Below are 19,928 nucleotides of genomic sequence, written 5' to 3' on the forward strand. Positions count from 1 at the left end.
TACCGTTATTTTATTGAGATGGTCGTGGTAAGCGTCTAAGGGACCAAATTGCTGAGGTCATCGCTCCCTAGACTTACACACTACTTCATATAACTTAAACTAACTTACGCTAAGGACAACCCACACACCCATGCCCGAGGGAGGACTCGAACCTTCGACGGGGGAAACCGTGCGAACCATGTCAAGACGCCTGAGACCGAGCGGCTACTGCACGCGACGTCGTCATTTTATTGCAACACATTGTACCAATAACGATGCGTGCTGGAGGGATTCATTTTGCTGGTGCTTAGAAGCAGCATATATTCATAGGGTTATAAATTATAACATAAACCCCGCAAAAAATGACTTCAGCTGGACATGACAAACGCAACACTGCACTTCAGAAGTTTTTCTTGTGACGTAGGGAACGTTCTTGCTTCTTATTGGTTCTATTTTACGTGGCACATTGCCGAAATATCGCAAACCTTTTGTGTTTCACGTGACGAAACCTCCCCTCAGCGAGGACTCACAGGAAGTGACGTCGTTCGCTGCCTGGTGACTCTGCAGTGCCACCTCTCGGGGGCGAGTTCCAACACGTCCAGGCAAGCGGTCCAGAAGCCCACGAAACAGGACATTGTGGTCACTACTCAGCCCAAAGTGGGTCACCATGATTTCGAGTGACATAGCAGTGGCAAAGAGTGTTATCTCACTAGTGAAGCTGCTGTTACCAAACACACAGTCCTGTTGGTGGAGTTGCTGGAAGGTCTACTACAGGCAGAGAAGATTGGCGCATTGCCCAACTGGAAAAAGAAACAAGTCTAGTAGTTCCGCAAAACTAGTTTCAGAAATTACCAGTTTTTCAGGGGCTCTTGATTTTTATAGAAGCAGTTCATGGCGACTGCACTGGTCGTAACAGAGTGATACGTACTGATTCCCATCCACCTGCATTCCATTAAATTCCTCATTTGTGTGGTCATATTGCCCGTAGCAGCTGCAGCAAATTCCCTGAGGGTATTTTCGTTCCGTCGTTGCAACTACAAGAAAATGCTTGTTTTTTTCTTCTCCAGAGGCATTTCGCTTTATTGAGGTAAGCATCATCAGTGGTGCTGATACCCGCTTCGTTTCTCGCATACATCGGGAAATGCCACCTGGTAGCACATAAAAATAAAGAGAAAGCAGTGTTGTGCGAAAAAGTGTGCTGTGTAAAACGTGGGCAGTGCAAAGTTCTGCACAGAAACTAACAATTAGACTACAAGTATCAGTGTATAACAAGAAAGGCTCCAAAGATGTGCTAGCAGACGGCGTTTCGCGATATAGGCGAGAAACGGAGCGTATATCACCACCACTGATGATGCTTCACCTCAGCAAAGCGAAACGCGCCTGGTGAAAAACGAAACACGCTTTTCTTGTAGTTGCAACGACAAAGCCAAAATACGCTGAGGCCATGCATACCTGACGGCTGTCGTGGATTGCAGACAGTAGTTAGGAGCAAAGTGACAGATTGTCAGATAAGTACCAGTTCTCCTTTCATCTTTTTCTCTACTTATTGCGCGTTCCGGCTGTAGAGTTGTCTCCGGTGTGTCCTGGGTCGTCCTCAAAATATTCTTGCCTTCGGCATGTAATCCAACACTGCCTAGGCAAGTCTGATATTTTCCTCAGCCCAATTCCGTCTATTATTTAATATTTTATAATTTACTGATTCTGTATTTAATTCTTTCTTCTACCTTAACTAGTGTCCTATCCATCCTCGTAACTCCTTCAACGATCCTTAACAGCATCATTTTTGCCGACTGTATTTTATTCAGGCGTTTTTGGGTCGGCGCCCAGACTATGCTGCAATAAAACATTGTGGGTAAGGCTATTAATTTATATACTTTCATTTTCGCGGTTTTCTTATTTTTAAAAGTTCTGAGAATACCGCTTGAAATTTGACTTTCGCTTAGTGACCTTATCATTATAAAAACTTATGCTACAGCCAAGATACTTAAAACTTGGTACTTCCTCTAAAATAATGTTTTGAAGCATAATATTCGATTTCACTGGATCCTTTCCTCTAAAAGGTATAATTTTCGTATTACTAACTCAGATTTTAAAAGTATTTGTATAGCAAACGGCCTTGCCGCAGTGGTAACACCGGTTCCCGTCAGATCACTGAAGTTAAGCGCTGTCGGTCTGGGTTAGCACATGGGTGTGTGACCATCTGGTCTGCCTAGCGCTGGTGGCAAGCGGGGTGTACTCAGCCCTTATGAGGCAAACTGAGGAGCTATTTCATTGAGAAGTAGCGGCTCCTGTCTCGTAAACTGACATACGGCCGGGAGAGCGGTGTGCTGACCACATGCCCCTCCATATCCGCATCCAGTGACGCCTATGGGCTGAGGATGACACGGCGACCGATCGGAACCGTTGGGCCTTCACGCCCTTTTCGGGAGGAGTTTAGTTTATTTTTAGATTTTTTAAAGATTTATATAGATTATTTAAAAAGTGCTTGGATTTCTGTAACTGTGTCTCGTTTATTTGAATCATTATTTGATCGTCGGCAAACCAAAATTAGGCGTGGTGGAGAGTCCTCATCATATATATTGCTTCTCAAGTCTACATCCCTTTTTCTCAACAGGGATGAGTGAAGTAGCTTTAGAAAGGTTTTTTAACCGGTTTCTGACATTGCGTACTGATTTTGCGTTAGAACTTACAATTTGTAGAAAATTTTAACATAAAAGAGACTTTCAATTAGCATAGGCAAAAGGGCATCATGGACGCCCATTTCCACACCTATACTGTACGAAGAATAACAAAAAAACTTAGTAATCACGACTAACACACTCCCTTTTCATATTATCTTATAACAAATACTATTTTATTTGTTTTAAAGTACATATTAACTGGCCCTTTTTATAGAGCATTGTCATAAACAATAACCGTGACCTGGTCAAGTATCTCCGCTGGTCGTACAAGTTGACTTTTCTAAACGAATATACTTTCCGGAACGACAGTTCAGGGTAGGGGTGATTGTGCACACCAGCTTGTGGAGAGCGAAGAATATACATGAAAGACACATGGCGACGATAATTACAATAGATGTGATGTCTTAGACTGGGCAAGTATTCTGACAGATACCCTAATAGTATGGTCGGTCCCAAGGGAAATATTGTACAGAGTTAGGGATTTGTACGATGTGTTCATGGTACAGAATTCCTGATCGCACTCTCGTTATTGAAATCGTCCATTAGCCCACGACGCACTGCTGGATCATTCGTTAATGAGGGAATTATTCCAATGAAACGATGTGGATATTCGCTGGATGCGTTTCGTTCATAGCAGGTGAAGGTACTCTTCGAGCACAAAACTCCACCTCTCCGAATTCTTCAGGCTCTGTCAATCACAGAGTGGCGAATGGGACAGCGTATATAGTGAACTTGTGAGCAGCTTTGTGGAGAATGCACCAACGCAATAATATCGCACGTAGCTATTTGCACTTGCCCTCTCTTTACTGATGCGTTTTCCAGCATGGACTGCTGATCGTTCTTCTCAGAATGTCTGCTTACAAGGAATAAATTTTATAAGCTAAATTTGCTGTTCTGGGAATCGATTACAGGAAACGTTCGCGACGGACCAGAGTCCCATATGTGTTGGTGACTACCTTCACGGACAGTCACGAAGGCCACATACCAGAAAGATGTTTGAAAGTCTTTAGTCCTAAGTTTTCTTGCGAGTCAGAGTTCAGTTAGTTTACGTTGAACACGAGATTCCGAGACGAAAAGAGATAATGGATTGTGTACAACAAAATAACACGCTTTTGTCATAACTGAAAGAACGCAAACACACGCTTCGGGTTCGAAGAACCTGTTAAACGGGCGCGACCCAGGAATATGGGTAGTTTCGTCAGCAACGTCACCTAGAAGGAGCAAACTGAAAAGTCAGGAACATTGGTCCATAGATACCAGCATTTAGATACAGAAAGTAAACACAGCTTTGTAAACATTGTGTGGACTGCTGTTTTGCTGCTTAACTCAGTGGTGCTATTATGACTGCAGTTCTGTTGTGTGCGGCGTTGATAGTTGTAAGCACTGCGAAACAGATCGCTGAGTCGGCGATATTTTCCCTTGAAAATGACTTCGCTGCGCATTAGGAGCACTATTTCTTCTTCTATATTCGGCGGAGATGCAGCTGGATGATTTCAAATCCGATTGCATAATGGCAGTGTTGCACGTAGCAGGATGTGACGATTGGATACCCTTGTAGTACGGAATATGGAACTCTAACACAAATATTTTCTTTCAGAGTGTTAGAGGACGGTGATTACAATCATCAGCATAGCAATTGCATCTGAGATCTACATCAGTACTCCGCAAGCCACCTGATGGTGTGTGGCGGAGGGTACTTTCGGTACCACTATCTGAACCCTCCAACCCTGTTCCACTCGCGAATAGTGCGTGGGAAGAATGATTATCGGTAAGCCTCTGTATTGGCTATAATTTCTCGAATTTTCTCGTCGTGGTCATTTCGCAAGACGTTTGTGGGAGGAAGTAATATGGTGTCAGACTCTTCCTGGAAAGTATTCTCTCGAAATTTCGATAATAAATCTCTACGTGATGCACAACGCCTCTCTTGTTGCGTCTGCCACTGGAGTTTGTTGAGCATCTCTATAACGCTCTCGGGCCGACTAAACGATCCCGTGACGAAACGCGCCGCTTTTCTTTGGATCTTCTCTATCTCTTCTATCAGTCCGACTTGGTAATGTTGACGGACAGTTATCAAGAATCGGCCGAACTTGCGCTTTGTTACGCATCACTGGCGATGGACGTAGCAGTGACTTCCAAAGTGTATTATTGCTCCATTGCCTGAATTGTGATGGAAAGTACTCGAGCTGAAGCAAGTTAGGAATATTCGTAGAAACATTACATCATCTGACAATTTCACTACTGTGTGTTTGGAGTCTTGGGTTGATATTTAAGTTAGTTGCAAATAACCATTTTAGAAGTAATATATTGGGTGACAGGGTGCAGGTGGATTCCCGAAATGGTTATTCGTGACTTAAAAAGGCAGAGGGATACAAGGCCTATAACGAAGTGGAAAGTACAGCGGAAGGTTGAAGAAAGAGGTGGCCACTAAAATGTGTAGCCTTTAGTGTATACGCGTAACGATGACTATATTTAATAATAAACCTGAGGAAAAACGGATGAAATGTCTTTTCTTCCATATGTGGAAAAGTTTTGTTAACAATTTCAAGGGATACAAGGACTATAAAGAAATGAAAAGTAATGCTGAAGACTGAAGAAAGAGGTGGCCACGAGAAGGTATGACCTTTTGCGTATAACGATGACTTTATTTAATAACAAATGTGATAGAAGCATGAAATGTCATTTTTTCCCAATACAGAAAAGTTTTGCAAACAGTTATTATTGGTCCAGAATGAGATTTTGACTCTGCAGCGGAGTGTGCGCTGATATGAAACGTCCTGGGAGATTAAAACTGTGTGCCGGACCGAGGCTCGAACTCGGGACCTTTGCCTTTCGCGGGCAAGTGATCTACCAACTGAGTTACACAAGCATCACTCAGGCCCCCTCCTCACAGCTTCACCTCTGCCAGTATCTCGTCTCCTACCTTCCAAACTTCACAGGAGAGTGTCTGTGAAGTTGAAACTTCACAGGAGAGCTTCTGTGAAGTTTGGAAGGTAGGGGACGAGATACTGGCAGTGGTAAAGCTGTGAGGACCGGGCGTGAGTCGTGCTTGGGTAGCTCATTTGGTAGAGCACTTGCCCGCGATTGGCAAAGGTCCCGAGTTCGAGTCTCGGTCCGGCACACAGTTTTAATCTGCCAGAAAGTTTCAGTTATTATTCGTTATGCTCCAGTTATTGTAGGTAAACTTGCCAATGTACCTCAACATCGTTCATAATTTTCTCCCTTTGTATGTCCGGTGTTTACAGCTGTGCGTTCATTTCATACAATTATCACATAGTGTTGGTCCTTTAATATTACAGGAATATTTATTTTGTTTGAAAATCTACATTCACATAGGATGGACGTATAGCCGTTCAAGCCAAAGCCGTACTGGAAATTTTCTTTCTACCATTGCCTTCCTTGGACAGCCTTAGATCTTTAAAACATTCCCCCACAACATACCTTAAGAACAAGCGTTCCCATGGAGCTGACGAACTCACGGGACAACTTCCCATTGCAGTCGTATTTACTCCTGTTAAGGCAGCAGAGGATCAAGTTGGTAAAAAGACCAGGGCTAGTAGAAATCCTTGAGTGACAGAAGAAATATTGAATTTAATTGACGAAAGGAGAAAATATAACAATGCACTAAATGAAACAGGCAAAAAGGAATACAAACGTCTCAAAAATGAGATCGACAGGAAGTGCAAAATAGCTAAGCAGGCATGGCTAGAGAACAAATGTAAGGATGCAGAGGCTTATCTCACTAGGGGTAAGATAGATACTGCCTACAGGAAAATTAAAGAGACCTTTGGAGATAAGAGAACCACTTGTATGAACGTCAAGAGCTCAGATGGAAACCCAGTTCTAAGCAAAGAGGGGAAAGCAGAGAGGTGGAAGGAGTATATAGAGGGTCTATACAAGGGCTATGTATTTGAGGGCAATGTTATAGAAATGGAAGAGGACGTAGATGAAGATGAAATGGGGGATATCATACTGCATGAAGAGTTTGACAGAGCACTGAAAGACCTAAAGAACTACTGACAGCCTTAGGAGAGCCAGTCCTGACAAAACTCTACCATCTGGTGAGCAAAATGTATGAGACAGGCGAAATACCCTCAGACTTCAAGAAGAATATAATAATTTCAATCCCAAAGAAAGCAGTCGTTGACAGATGTGAAAATTACCGAACTATCAGTTTAATAAGTCACGGCTGCAAAATACTAACGCGAATTGTTCACAGACGAATGGAAAAACTGGTAGAAGCCGACCTCGGGGAAGATCAGTTTGGATTCCGTAGAAATATGGGAACACGTGAGGCAATACTGACCCTACGACGTATTTTAGAAGCTAGATTAAGAAAAGGCAAACCTAGGTTTCTGGCATTTGTAGACTTAGAGAAAGCTTTTGACAATGTTGACTGGAATACTCTCTTTCAAATCCTGAAGGTGGCAGGTGTAAAGTACAGGGAGCGAAATGCTATTTACAATTTGTATAGAAACCAGATGGCAGTTATAAGAGTCGAGGGACATGAAAGGGAAGCAGTGGTTGGGAAGGGAGTGAGACAGGGTTGTAGCCTCTCCCCGATGTTGTTCAATCTGTATACTGAGCAAGCAGTAAAAGAAACAAAAGAAAAATTCGGTGTAGGTATTAAAATCCATGGAGAAGAAATAAAAACTTTAAGGTTCGCCGATGACACTGTAATTCTGTCAGAGACAGCAAAGGACTTGGAAGAACAGTTGAACGGAATGGACAGTGTCTTGAAAGGAGGATATAAGATGAACATCAACAAAAGCAAAACGAGGATAATGGAATGCAGTCGAGTTAAGTCGGGTGATGCTGAGGGAATTAGATTGGGGAATGAGACACTTAAAGTAGTAAAGGAGTTTTGCTATTTGGGGAGCAAAATAACTGATGATGGTCGAAGTAGAGAGGATATAAAATGTAGATTGGCAATGGCAAGGCAAGCGTTTCTGAAGAAGAGAAATTTGTTAACATCAAGTATAGATTTAAGTGTCAGGAAGTCGTTTCTGAAAGTATTTGTATGGAGTGTAGCCATGTATGGAAGTGAAACATGGACGATAAATAGTTTGGACAAGAAGAGAATAGAAGCTTTCGAAATGTGGTGCTACAGAAGAATGCTGAAGATTAGATGGATAGATCACATAACTAATGAGGAGGTACTGAATAGAATTGGGGAGAAGAGGAGTTTGTGGCACAACTTGACTAGAAGAAGGGATCGGTTGGTAGGACATGTTATGAGGTATGAAGGGATCACCAATTTAGAATTGGAGGGCAGAGTGGAGGGTAAAAATCGTAGATGGAGACCAAGAGATGAATACACTAAGCAGATTCAGAAGGATGTAGGCTGCAGTACGTACTGGGAGATGAAGAAGCTTGCACAGGATAGAGTAGCATGGAGAGCTGCATCAAACCAGTCTCAGGACTGAAGACCACAACAACAAAAATGTCGCTTAAGCCTACATTTATCGATATTATTCATTTCAGAATAAATCGTATCTCCCCTCGCTGTCAACAATCGAGAATTATAGCAACGCACAAGGTTTGTAGAAAAGCCGGTTATTTCAGTTCCCTGTGAGCGCAAGCTTACCGTCCTAGCTCCTGTTTTCTTATGCTGTTCAAATGATTCAAATGGCTCTGAGCACTATGGGACTTAACATCAGAGGTTATCAGTCCCCTAGAACTTAGAACTACTTAAACCTAACCAACCTAAGGACATCACACACATCCATGGCCGAGGCAGGATTCGAATCTGCGACCGTAGCAGTCGCGCGGTTCCAGGCTGAAGCGCCTAGAACCTCTCGGCCATCGCGGCCGGCTCTTATGCAGTTAAAAGCTCTTTTTCAGATACACGAAACATTCGTGAAGGCAAACGAACGTAAAAGTAATATTATAGGTAACTGAAAATTTTCCCCTGGGACTGAGGAGAGAGTGGCAGCTTCGATTCACTCCAGTAAATTACTGCCATCCGAGTAGCATTAAACGCTTTGCAAAGAAGCTCCGAAGTATGGGCCATAAATAAGTAATTCTGTAGGCAATTAAAACAGTGAGCAGTATATCCTAGGAATGAATATAACGTCCTGTTATGTGTGCTAGATAAACACACATGAAGGGCCGACTCCCAGCTTTAATCTTCTCGTACTTCTCTCCTACTTGCTAAACCTAAACGGGGGATCACATACGTAGTTCGCGGGAGTACAGATCCACTGGGAGATAGTCTGTTGTCGACAGTGACTTACCTAGTGGTAGGTGCCACAAGGTAGAACAGCACTGTCCATACACCATTAACACTACCGCAAAGTATCTGACAAAGAAGTCGCAATGCCATCACTGTGCAGTAAAGGAAACAGAGCGAACGTAGTTCACTACGTACTACAGCTTGTATTCATCGATTGTTTGCAAAACCGTTGTGCTGGACGAAGGGGAACTGCACGTATTCAGTCCGTTCACCAGGTATGTCAAAATTAGATTTTTTTTGTCTGGAAAAGCTAAAAGCACTTTTTACAAGGACATACCGACTACACCAGATGATATGAAATCGCGTATCAATGTAGACTGTGCTGAAATCTTTGATAAACTACACTCCTGGAAATGGAAAAAAGAACACATTGACACCGGTGTGTCAGACCCACCATACTTGCTCCGGACACTGCGAGAGGGCTGTACAAGCAATGATCACACGCACGGCACAGCGGACACACCAGGAACCGCGGTGTTGGCCGTCGAATGGCGCTAGCTGCGCAGCATTTGTGCACCGCCGCCGTCAGTGTCAGCCAGTTTGCCGTGGCATACGGAGCTCCATCGCAGTCTTTAACACTGGTAGCATGCCGCGACAGCGTGGACGTGAACCGTATGTGCAGTTGACGGACTTTGAGCGAGGGCGTATAGTGGGCATGCGGGAGGCCGGGTGGACGTACCGCCGAATTGCTCAATACGTGGGGCGTAAGGTCTCCACAGTGCATCGATGTTGTCGCCAGTGGTCGGCGGAAGGTGCACGTGCCCGTCGACCAGGGACCGGACCGCAGCGACGCACGGATGCACGCCAAGACCGTAGGATCCTACGCACTGCCGTAGGGGACCGCACCGCCACTTCCCAGCAAATTAGGGACACTGTTGCTCCTGGGGTATCGGCGAGGACCATTCGCAACCGTCTCCATGAAGCTGGGCTATGGTCCCGCACACCGTTAGGCCGTCTTCCGCTCACGCCCCAACATCGTGCAGCCCGCCTCCAGTGGTGTCGCGACAGGCGTGAATGGAGGGACGAATGGAGACGTGTCGTCTTCAGCGATGAGAGTCGCTTCTGCCTTGGTGCCAATGATGGTCGTATGCGTGTTTGGCACCGTGCAGGTGAGCGCCACAATCAGGACTGCATACGACCGAGGCACACAGGGCCAACACCCGGCATCATGGTGTGGGGAGCGATCTCCTACACTGGCCGTACACCACTGGTGATCGTCGAGGGGACACTGAATAGTGCACGGTACATCCAAACCGTCATCGAACCCATCGTTCTACCATTCCTAGACCGGCAAGGGAACTTGCTGTTCCAACAGGACAATGCACGTCCGCATGTATCCCGTGCCACCCAACGTGCTCTAGAAGGTGTAAGTCAACTACCCTGGCCAGCTAGATCTCCGGATCTGTCCCCCATTTAGCATGTTTGGGACTGGATGAAGCGTCGTCTCACGCGGTCTGCACGTCCAGCACGAACGCTGGTCCAACTGAGGCGCCAGGTGGAAATGGCATGGCAAGCCGTTCCGCAGGACTACATCCAGCATCTCTACGATCGTCTCCATGGGAGAATAGCAGCCTGCATTGCTGCGAAAGGTGGATATACACTGTACTAGTGCCGACATTGTGCATGCTCTGTTGCCTGTGTCTATGTGCCTGTGGTTCTGTCAGTGTGATCATGTGATGTATCTGACCCCAGGAATGTGTCAATAAAGTTTCCCCTTCCTGGGACAATGAATTCACGGTGTTCTTATTTCAATTTCCATGAGTGTAGAAGGTGTGGAACAGTCTTTACATGACAGACTCGAAGCTTGTATTGCAGTTGTTGAGTTTGAACATCTTTGAAAGCCAAATCTCTTTCATCTTCAGAAGCTAAAGCATTTATTTGTCCACAGTTTTAAAATAAATTTAGTGTTAGCACGTTGATATACTCGACCCCCTTTTACTATATATGAAATGTTTGTTTATTTTACTAGGGGGTGGAGGCAGGGGGAGGGGGCTACGAAGAAGCTACATGTAAGTGAACAAGGTAAGGTTAAGAAATGTGATGGTGTGTCTATTACCAATCCGATGTTTCAGTTTATAACAATACCTCCACTAACAGTTAACTAGTTCAAAAATTATCACATCACGCACTCAAAGTATGATCTTTTTAACTAAAAGGTCTTTAATGTGGCAGGTATTGCTACATCAATTGATTACAGTCCCTGAAGAAAATTAACAATAATATCACTTATCTTGTATTTGCAATCCAAAGACGATCTCGCTCTGGCTTTGGCTAGTAATTAAAAATGTTGTCTAGGTAGCATGACTGTCGCTGTTGGTGCGAAAGGCACTCGGATGTTAACTACGCCGACTTGAAGAACTTACGAAGACAATCGTTCAGGATTAATTTGATGATTTATTTTTTTTATTGCAATGTGCTTCATACTTTTTTAAACAATGGCCACTTGAAAATAATTCTTGACACTTAATTTTCACAAAAATTCACATTTATTAAACTTTTTATACTTTCGCATGTTCAAAACATTACTTCATCATACAATTTCGCAGCAGTTACTGCTGTTAATAAAACTCACCACATTTTTCATTGTCCTCAACTCAGAGTCATCTTTTCATTTCCAATACATAGTCAAGATTGTTCATATTCAACACAAAAACTTGACTACTCTGTACGCTTCCGCGCCAAAAGTCACAACCCAGCATCAAAGATAACAATAAGTACAAAGATATTCACACTAGATATTATATCGATTTCAACATCTCAAAATATCGGCGTACGTAAATATAAAAATGAAACCAAATTTGAATAGAGTGAAAAATATGAGACATTACGTAGAAAAATATTTATCAACCTACGGTATCGAAAAATAGGGTTGGCGGGTGGTAATGGTTTCGCAAATAAAGAACCATTACAAGTTTTTGGTATAGCTGAAATTATTTTTGCAGTGAAATTTAGTAGATAATAAAATGTCTTTGGTTATAGTGAAACTTTAAAAAGAACTATTTACAATTAACCTCAACGTTTATTAGACAATTAATTTAACCTGACAATAGTTGAGTTCACTCTCACACTCATGATTGGCTTACAACATTAGTACACTGGTTTCATTCTGGTTATTGTCTTCGCCTGAAACTTACTGAATCTTACATCAAATACTGTTTCGGGTGATTTTAACCTCGAATATTTGTACCACAAACCTCCCAACGCTTTTCGCTCACAGATTCTCATTACATTTCTTTCCACTGTATTTCCCCAGATTAGTCCGTTCAGAATGGGAACATCACAGAAATGTCCATCAAACGCCATTTGGACACGCTGCATGGACGACGTTGTGTATCACAGAAAACATTACTCTGATGAGTACAAGAAAAGTTTACTTCCACCAAATTACACCTGGCATGGTGACTACGAGGGTAAAATCAGCGAAATTCTGACCTAAGTGAAGACTATCAATAATCTCTCTTCCGCGCACATTCTGCGACTGAAACAACTTGGAAGCAAAATGTTCCCTACACCTCACACCGTGCCGTTGCTTGTAGATGTATTCGAGACTTCAAAAGCATTGCAAATTTAAGTCCATGTACGCTCGATCACTTCTTACGCACACCAAAACTTAGTAATTTCAGTATAAGCTTGAAATTCTGCTGCGATTGAACTTTGTGACTTGACTGACGCTTCTCGGCGGGGCAGCCACGCCGCGCTTCTTTGCTCAAGTTTAGAATTCAGATTCACCGTCAGTGATATGTCACGACGAATGCAAGAAGCTGCCGCTTCATTGATTTGTTTTTCTGTTACGGCAGCAGTACTGACGTCAGTTGTTACGAAACGCGGCGAGCAGAATGCAGAGTACCTTGACAGACGAATACGTCTCTCTAGGTGCTTGCAGATAGATCAGGAAGTATTTGTCGAATAACAATTCATTGTGCCTCCCAGTGAAATAAAATTCACTGCAGTACATCTACGTCTACATACAAACTCCACAAGTCACAATACGGTGCACTACTACGAGTAATTCTTATCCTGCTACACTCGCAAACGGAGCGAGGAAAAAACGACCGTCTTTAGGCCTCCGTAGGAGTCCTAATTTCTCTTTGTCTCATCCACTGAATTACAGGCCAAAATCACTAACGTCGATTTGCAGTACGGTTTTGGAACATATACTGTATTCGAACATTATGAAGTACCTCGAAGAAAACGATTTATTGAACATAGTCAGCACGGTTTCAGAAAATATCGTTCTTGTGAAACGCAACTAGCTCTTTATACTCATGAAGTAATAAGTGCTATCGACAGTGGAAATCAGCTAAATTTCGATTACACGATAAGTCACACAAGTCTGAATGCTGTAAATTCAGCTAAATGCTTAGGGATTCCAATCAGAAATAATCTAAATTGGAACGATCACATAGATAATATTGTTGGTAGAGCAAACCAAAGACTGCGATTCATTGGCAGAACACTTAGAAGGTGCATCAGGCCTACTAAAGAGACTGCTTCGTCAACGCTTGTCCGCCCTATTCTGGAGTATTGCTGTGCGGTGTGGGATCCGCATCAGGTGGGACTGGCGGATGACATCGAAAAAGTACAAAGAAGGGCAGATCGTTTTGTATTATCGCGAAATAGGGGAGATAGTGTCACAGACATGATACGTGAATTGGAGTGGCAATCATTAAAACAAAAACGTTTTTCGTTGCAACGGGATATTCTCATGAAATTTCAACCACCAGTTTTCTCCTCCGATTGCGAAAACATTCTGTTGGCACCCACCTACATAGGATAGGGAGAAATGATCATCACGATAAAATAAGAGAAATCAGGGCTCGCACAGGAAAATTTAAGTGCTCGTTTTCCCGCGTGCCGTTCGAGAGTGGATCAGTAGAGAGACATCTTGCACGTGGTTCATTGAACCCTCTGCCAGGCACTTTATTGTGAATAGGAAAGTAATCACGTAGATGTAGACATAGATGTATTTGTGGTCCTTAGGTGAAGTGTACGTTTCCGGCAGTAGAATAGTTATACAGTCAGCCGCAATGCTTGTTTCCTAGACTTCCTCAGTAGTGTTTCGCGAAAACAACGTCTTCCCTCCAGGGCTTCCCAAAGGTGTACCCAGAGCATTTGCCTATTTCTCGTGTGTTGTTCGTACCTACCGGTAACAAATCTAGCAGACCGCTTCTGAATTGCTTTCTTTAATCCGATGTGGTGGAGATCGCAAACAGTCTAGCACTACGTAAGAATAGTTCGCACAAGTGTTCTGTATGTTGTTTCCTTTCCAGATGAACTACACTTTCCTAGAATCTTCGCTCTAAACTGAAGTCGACCATTCGCTTTCCCTTAAACCAGTATTAGGTGCTCGTTCCATTTCAAATCGCTTTCCGACGTTACGCCTGTATGTTTAAACGATGTGGCTGTGTCAGGCAGGACACCAGTAAATACTGAATTCAAACTTTTTTTATTTTTATTTTTATCTGTTATTACTTTTATGTTGTAATTTCATGTACTGACACGTTCCATGACCTTGAAGATTTGCTCCTCAATTTGGTCCTACGGAACTTGACGTGTAAACAAAAATTAAAATAAACTCAGTCACTTAAATTTTCCACATCTAGGGCAATCTTACATTCATTACACCAAACGAAAGTCATCTTGCAACCTCCTAGAGTAACGCAAACAGCGACACTTTCCCGTACACCACATCGTCATCAGCAGACAACGGCAGATTACTGGTTCAAATGGCTCTGAGCACTACGGGACTCAACTGCTGTGGTCATAAGTCCCCTAGAACTTAGAACTACTTACACCTAACTAACCTAAGGACAGCACACAACACCCAGCCATCACGAGGCAGAGAAAATCCCTGACCCCGCCGGGAATCGAACCCGGGAACCCGGGCGTGGGAAGCGAGAACGCTACCGTACGACCACGAGATGCGGGCGCAGATTACTGCTCAGCGTATCCGTCAATCAGTGGATGTATATAAACAAAAAGAGTGGTCCTATCACACTCCTGTGTGCTCTTCTGTAAAATTTAAGTGCTCGTTTTCTCCGCACGTCGTCCGAGAGTGGAACGGTAGAGAGACAGCTGGTTCATTGAATCCTCTGCCAGACACTTTATTGTGAGTAGCAGAGTAATCACGTAGATGTAGATGTAAAAGCTCACTCTGGAGAATACTTGTGTAGCAATATTCAGCGAACTTGTAGAGTGATATCTGACCTTGATACCTCTTTCTCACAAGAGTAGTATCCGACTGAAACGTAGTGCTTAAAATTGATATAAAACTTTACTCTCTTTTGTGTCATGCCATGCATCATTGCTACAAAATGCGGTGTTGTAATTGTTGCGGTGATACGACTTAAAAAAGAATGCCGGAAGAGCACAGGAACTTAAATTAGACCTGCAAATACTTAATACAACGGTGTGAAGTAAAGTAATTAATCAAATTTTTATATATTCCAGACATTATCAGTCTGGAGGCGATCTGGAATGTGTGATAACTGAAAAACCTTCACAAGCGAAGATCGCTAAAAAAATCATTTTACTGATTATCCAGTTTCGTCAGAGCTATGTTTTCATCATCGAATCTTATGCTTTAAAATTTTTATAACGAGTTGTCCATTAGTACTGCAAGTTTCTTCACATTCATATGCACTTCATACTACTAATGAAGCCCATATCATTAACGTCAATATGCAGAAGGATTTTGGTACATATGTTATGTTCGACATTATGAATTGCCTCGAGGAGAACGGTCTATTGACACACAGTCAACACGGATTTACAAGACATCGTTCTCGTGTAACGCAGCTAGCTCTCTATTCACACGAAGTGCTGAGTGCTATCGACAAGAGATATCAAATTGATTCCGTATCTCTAGATTTCCAGAAGGATTTTGACACCGTAGCTCAAAAGCGACTTGTAATCAAATTGAGTGCTTATGGAATATCGCCTCAGTTATGCGACTGGATTCGTGATTTCCTGTCAGAGAGCTCACGTTTTGTACTAACTGACGGGAAGTCACTGAATAAAGCAGAAGTGTTTTCTGACGTTCCCCAAGGTAGTGTCATAGACCCTCTGCTGTTCCTTATCTGTATAAATGATTTAGGAGACAATCTCAGCAGCCGTCTCAGGTTGTTTGCAGATGACGCTGTCTTTTATCGTCTAGTAATGTCATCAGAAGGTCAAAACAAACTGCAAAACGATACAGAAAAGGCATCTCATTAGTATCTGTTCCGTATAAGATTCTCTCCAAAGCGATACAGAACAGAACAGAAGACCATCTTGACCAACTGATTGGGGAATATCAAGCTGGTTTTCGAAAGGGCCGTTCTTGCCCAGAACAGATCCTTAACCTGAAGAACATCATCAGGTACAAAAAAAAAAAAAAAAAAAAAAACCTGGAGAAATAACTACGTAGTCGTGTTTGTTGATTTTCAGAAGGCATATGACTCCATCGACCGACAAGCATTAATGAATATTTTCGAAGAGTTTCGGGTGGATGATACATCAAGAAAGTTAATCAAACAAACTCTCACTAACACAGTGTCACAAAAAAATTTATGGGTGAGATATCAGAACCTTTTACAATCAGAACGAGCGTAAGACAAGGAGATGGACTATCCCCACTCCTTTTCAACTGCATGTTGGAAAAGGTCATTCGAGAATGGAGAAGGTTGTTAGCCCAAAAGGAAACAAATGAAGAGTGGTCCAGAATTGTTCCTAAGAACAAAGGGGTGTAAATTGACTGCTTGGCCTTTGCGGATGACCTGGCCATTTTTGCTAACAACGTAGAGACAGCAGTCAACAAGATCAATAGGCTGTCAGAAACTGCTGAAAAGTTGGACTCCATATCTCTATTCAAAGGACAAAATATATGACGAACATCTATGATAGACCTGAATGAATGATCACCAATCTGGGAAAAATCGGACGAGTTAAGAATTTCAGGTATCTCGGTGATTCATCCAGGAGAATGGATTAGAAGAAGAAGCAGTTAACGTCAGGATGAGGAAGTTAGACCAAGGATACCAACTGCCAAAGAATATTTATAACAAAAAGTCTATGAATATAGGGGCCAAGTTCCGACATTATAGTACAATTGTAAAAGCTGAAGGTTTATATGCGTCCGAAACTTCGACCATGAATAGACAAGGTCAAAAAAAAAAAAAAAAAAGGTTCAAATGGCTCTGAGCACTATGGGACTTAACTTCTGAGGTCATCAGTCCCCTGGAACTTAGAACTACTTAAACCTAACTAACGAAAGGACATCACACACACCCTTGCCCGAGGCAGAATTCGAACCTGCGTCCGTAGCGGTCGCGCGGTTCCAGACAGTAGCGCCTAGAACCGAACGGTCACTCATCAGGCGACATTTAATCTCAAGGTGAGCAGATATCATTATGTTTTGGCTCATCCCTGCAGATGTTTTCGAGTATCGGAAATAGATACGTCACATTACTCGCAACCCTGCAGCTGGAGCTTGTTAACCGATGTTACAGCGTGTTTTCACAAATCATATTACACGCTTCTAGTCGCTGTGGAGGTAACTTACTAGATCAGTTTTACGTAGGAAACGAAGTCCGGAAACTTCATCAATGACGATGCAAAGCGTCATAGATGTGGGCGTCGGCGCCTATAAACGTATATATACAGGGTGGTCCATTGATAGTGAGCGGGCCAAATATCTCACGAAATAAGCATCAAACGAAAAATCTGCAAAGAACGAAACTCGTGTAGCTTGAAGGAGGAAACCAGATGGCGCTATGGTTGGCCCGCTAGATAGTGCTGCCATACGTCAAACGGATATCAACTGCGTTTTTTTAAATAGGAATCCCCATTTTTTATTACATATTCGTGTAGTACGTAAAGAAATATGAATGTTTTAGTTGGACCACTTTTGTCGCTTTGTGATAGATGGCGCTGTAATAGTCACAAACATATAAGTACGTGGTATATAACGTAACATTCCGCCAGTGCGGACGGTATTTGCTTCGTGATACATTACCCGTGTTAAAATGGACCGTTTACCAATTGCGGAAAAGGTCGATATCGTGTTGATGTATGGCTATTGTGATCAAATTGCCCAACGGGCGTGTGTATGTATGCTGCTCGGTATCCTGGACGACAGCATCCAAGTGTCCGGACCGTTCGCCGGATAGTTACGTTATTTGAGGAAACAGGAAGTGTTCAGCCACATGTGAAACGTCAACCACGACCTGCAACAAATGCCGATGCCCAAGTAGGTGTTATAGCTGCTGTCGTGGCTAATCCGCATATCAGTAGCAGACAAATTGCGCGAGAATCGGGAATCTCAAAAGCGTCGGTGTTGAGAGAGCTACATCAACATCGATTGCACCCGTACCATATTTCTATGCACCAGGAATTGCATGGCGGCGACTTTGAACGCCGTGTACCGTTCTACCACTGGGCACAAGAGAAATTACGGGACGATGACACATTTTTTGCACACGTTCCATTTAGCGACGAAGTGTCATTCACCAATAGCGGTAACGTAAACCGGCATAATATGCACTATTGGGCAACGGAAAATCCACGATGGCTGCGACAAGTGGAACATCAGCGACCTTGGCGGGTTAATGTATGGTGCGGCATTATGGGAGGAAGGATAACAGGCTCCCATTTTATCGATGGCAATCTAAATGGTGCAAAGTATGCTGATTTGCTACGTAATGTTCTACCGATGTTACTACAAGATGTTTCACTGCTTGACAGAATGGCGATGAACTTCCAACACGATGGATGTCCGGCACATAGCTCGCGTGCGTTTGAAGCGGTATTGAATAGCATATTTCATGACAGGTGGATTGGTCGTCGAAGTACCATACCATGGCCCGCACGTTCACCGGATCTGAAGTCCCTGGATTTCTTTTTATGGGGAAAGTTGAAGGATATTTGCTATCGTGATCCACCGACAACGCCTGACAACATGCGTCAGCGCATTATCAATGCATGTGCGAACATTACGGAAGGCGACCTACTCGCTGTTGAGAGGAATGTCGTTACACGTACTGCCAAATGCATTGAGGTTGACGGACATCATTTTGAGTATTTATTGTATTAATGTGGTATTTACAGGTAATCACGTTGTAACAGCATGCTTTCTCAGAAACGATAAGTTCACAAAGGTACATAGGTATATGTATCACATTGGAACAATCGAAATAAAATGTTCAAACGTACTTACGTTCTGTGTTTTCTTTTAAGAAACTTACCAACTGTTCGTCTAAAATTGTGAGCCATATGTTTGTGACTATTACAACGCCATCCATCACGAAGCGAAAAAAGTGGTCCAACTCAAACATTCACATTTCTTTACGTGCTACACGAATATGTAACACAAAATGGATGGTCCTATTTAAAAATACGCAGTTGATATCCGTTTGACCTATGGCACCGCCATCTAGCGCGCCAACCATAGCGCCATCTGGTTTCCCCCATCAAGCTAGACAAGTTTCGTTCTTTGTAGTTATTTCGTTTGATGCTTATTTCGTAAGATATTTGGCCCAGTCACGATCAATGGACCACCCTGTACACAGGATGAGTCAATGAAGATGTTACAGTTTCAAGAATGATGCATTCGGATAAATATATCGATATGAGGTAAGCGTCCTTGGTTCGGAAACGAACGAGCCGAAAGTTACAAGCGAAAATCATTTTGCTACCTCTGACTGTGGGACACATCTGCTAGTACTGTTACTGGTAAGATTGTAATTTTGGCAACTTTCAGAGGTGGCAGTATGGCCCAAAACAAGGAAAAATTTCCAGTAAACATGAGATCGGAGGCACTATGAGCAGTTGTTCATCTTCGCTGTTGTCAAACACATTTCCTCTATTGAACAGGCCGTGAGGTCTCGGTCGTCCTGTCACAGTTCGCGCGGCTCCCCCTGTCGGTGGTTCGAGTCCCCCCTCGGGCATGGGTGTGTTATCCTTAGCGTAAGTTAGTTTAAGTTAGATTAAGTAGTTTGTAAGCTTAGGGACCGATGAGCTCAGCAGTTTGGTCCTGTAAGTTCTTACACAAATTTCCA

This window comes from Schistocerca americana, chromosome 3 (assembly GCF_021461395.2).
Source record: "Schistocerca americana isolate TAMUIC-IGC-003095 chromosome 3, iqSchAmer2.1, whole genome shotgun sequence".
NCBI classification, from domain to species: domain Eukaryota; kingdom Metazoa; phylum Arthropoda; class Insecta; order Orthoptera; family Acrididae; genus Schistocerca; species Schistocerca americana.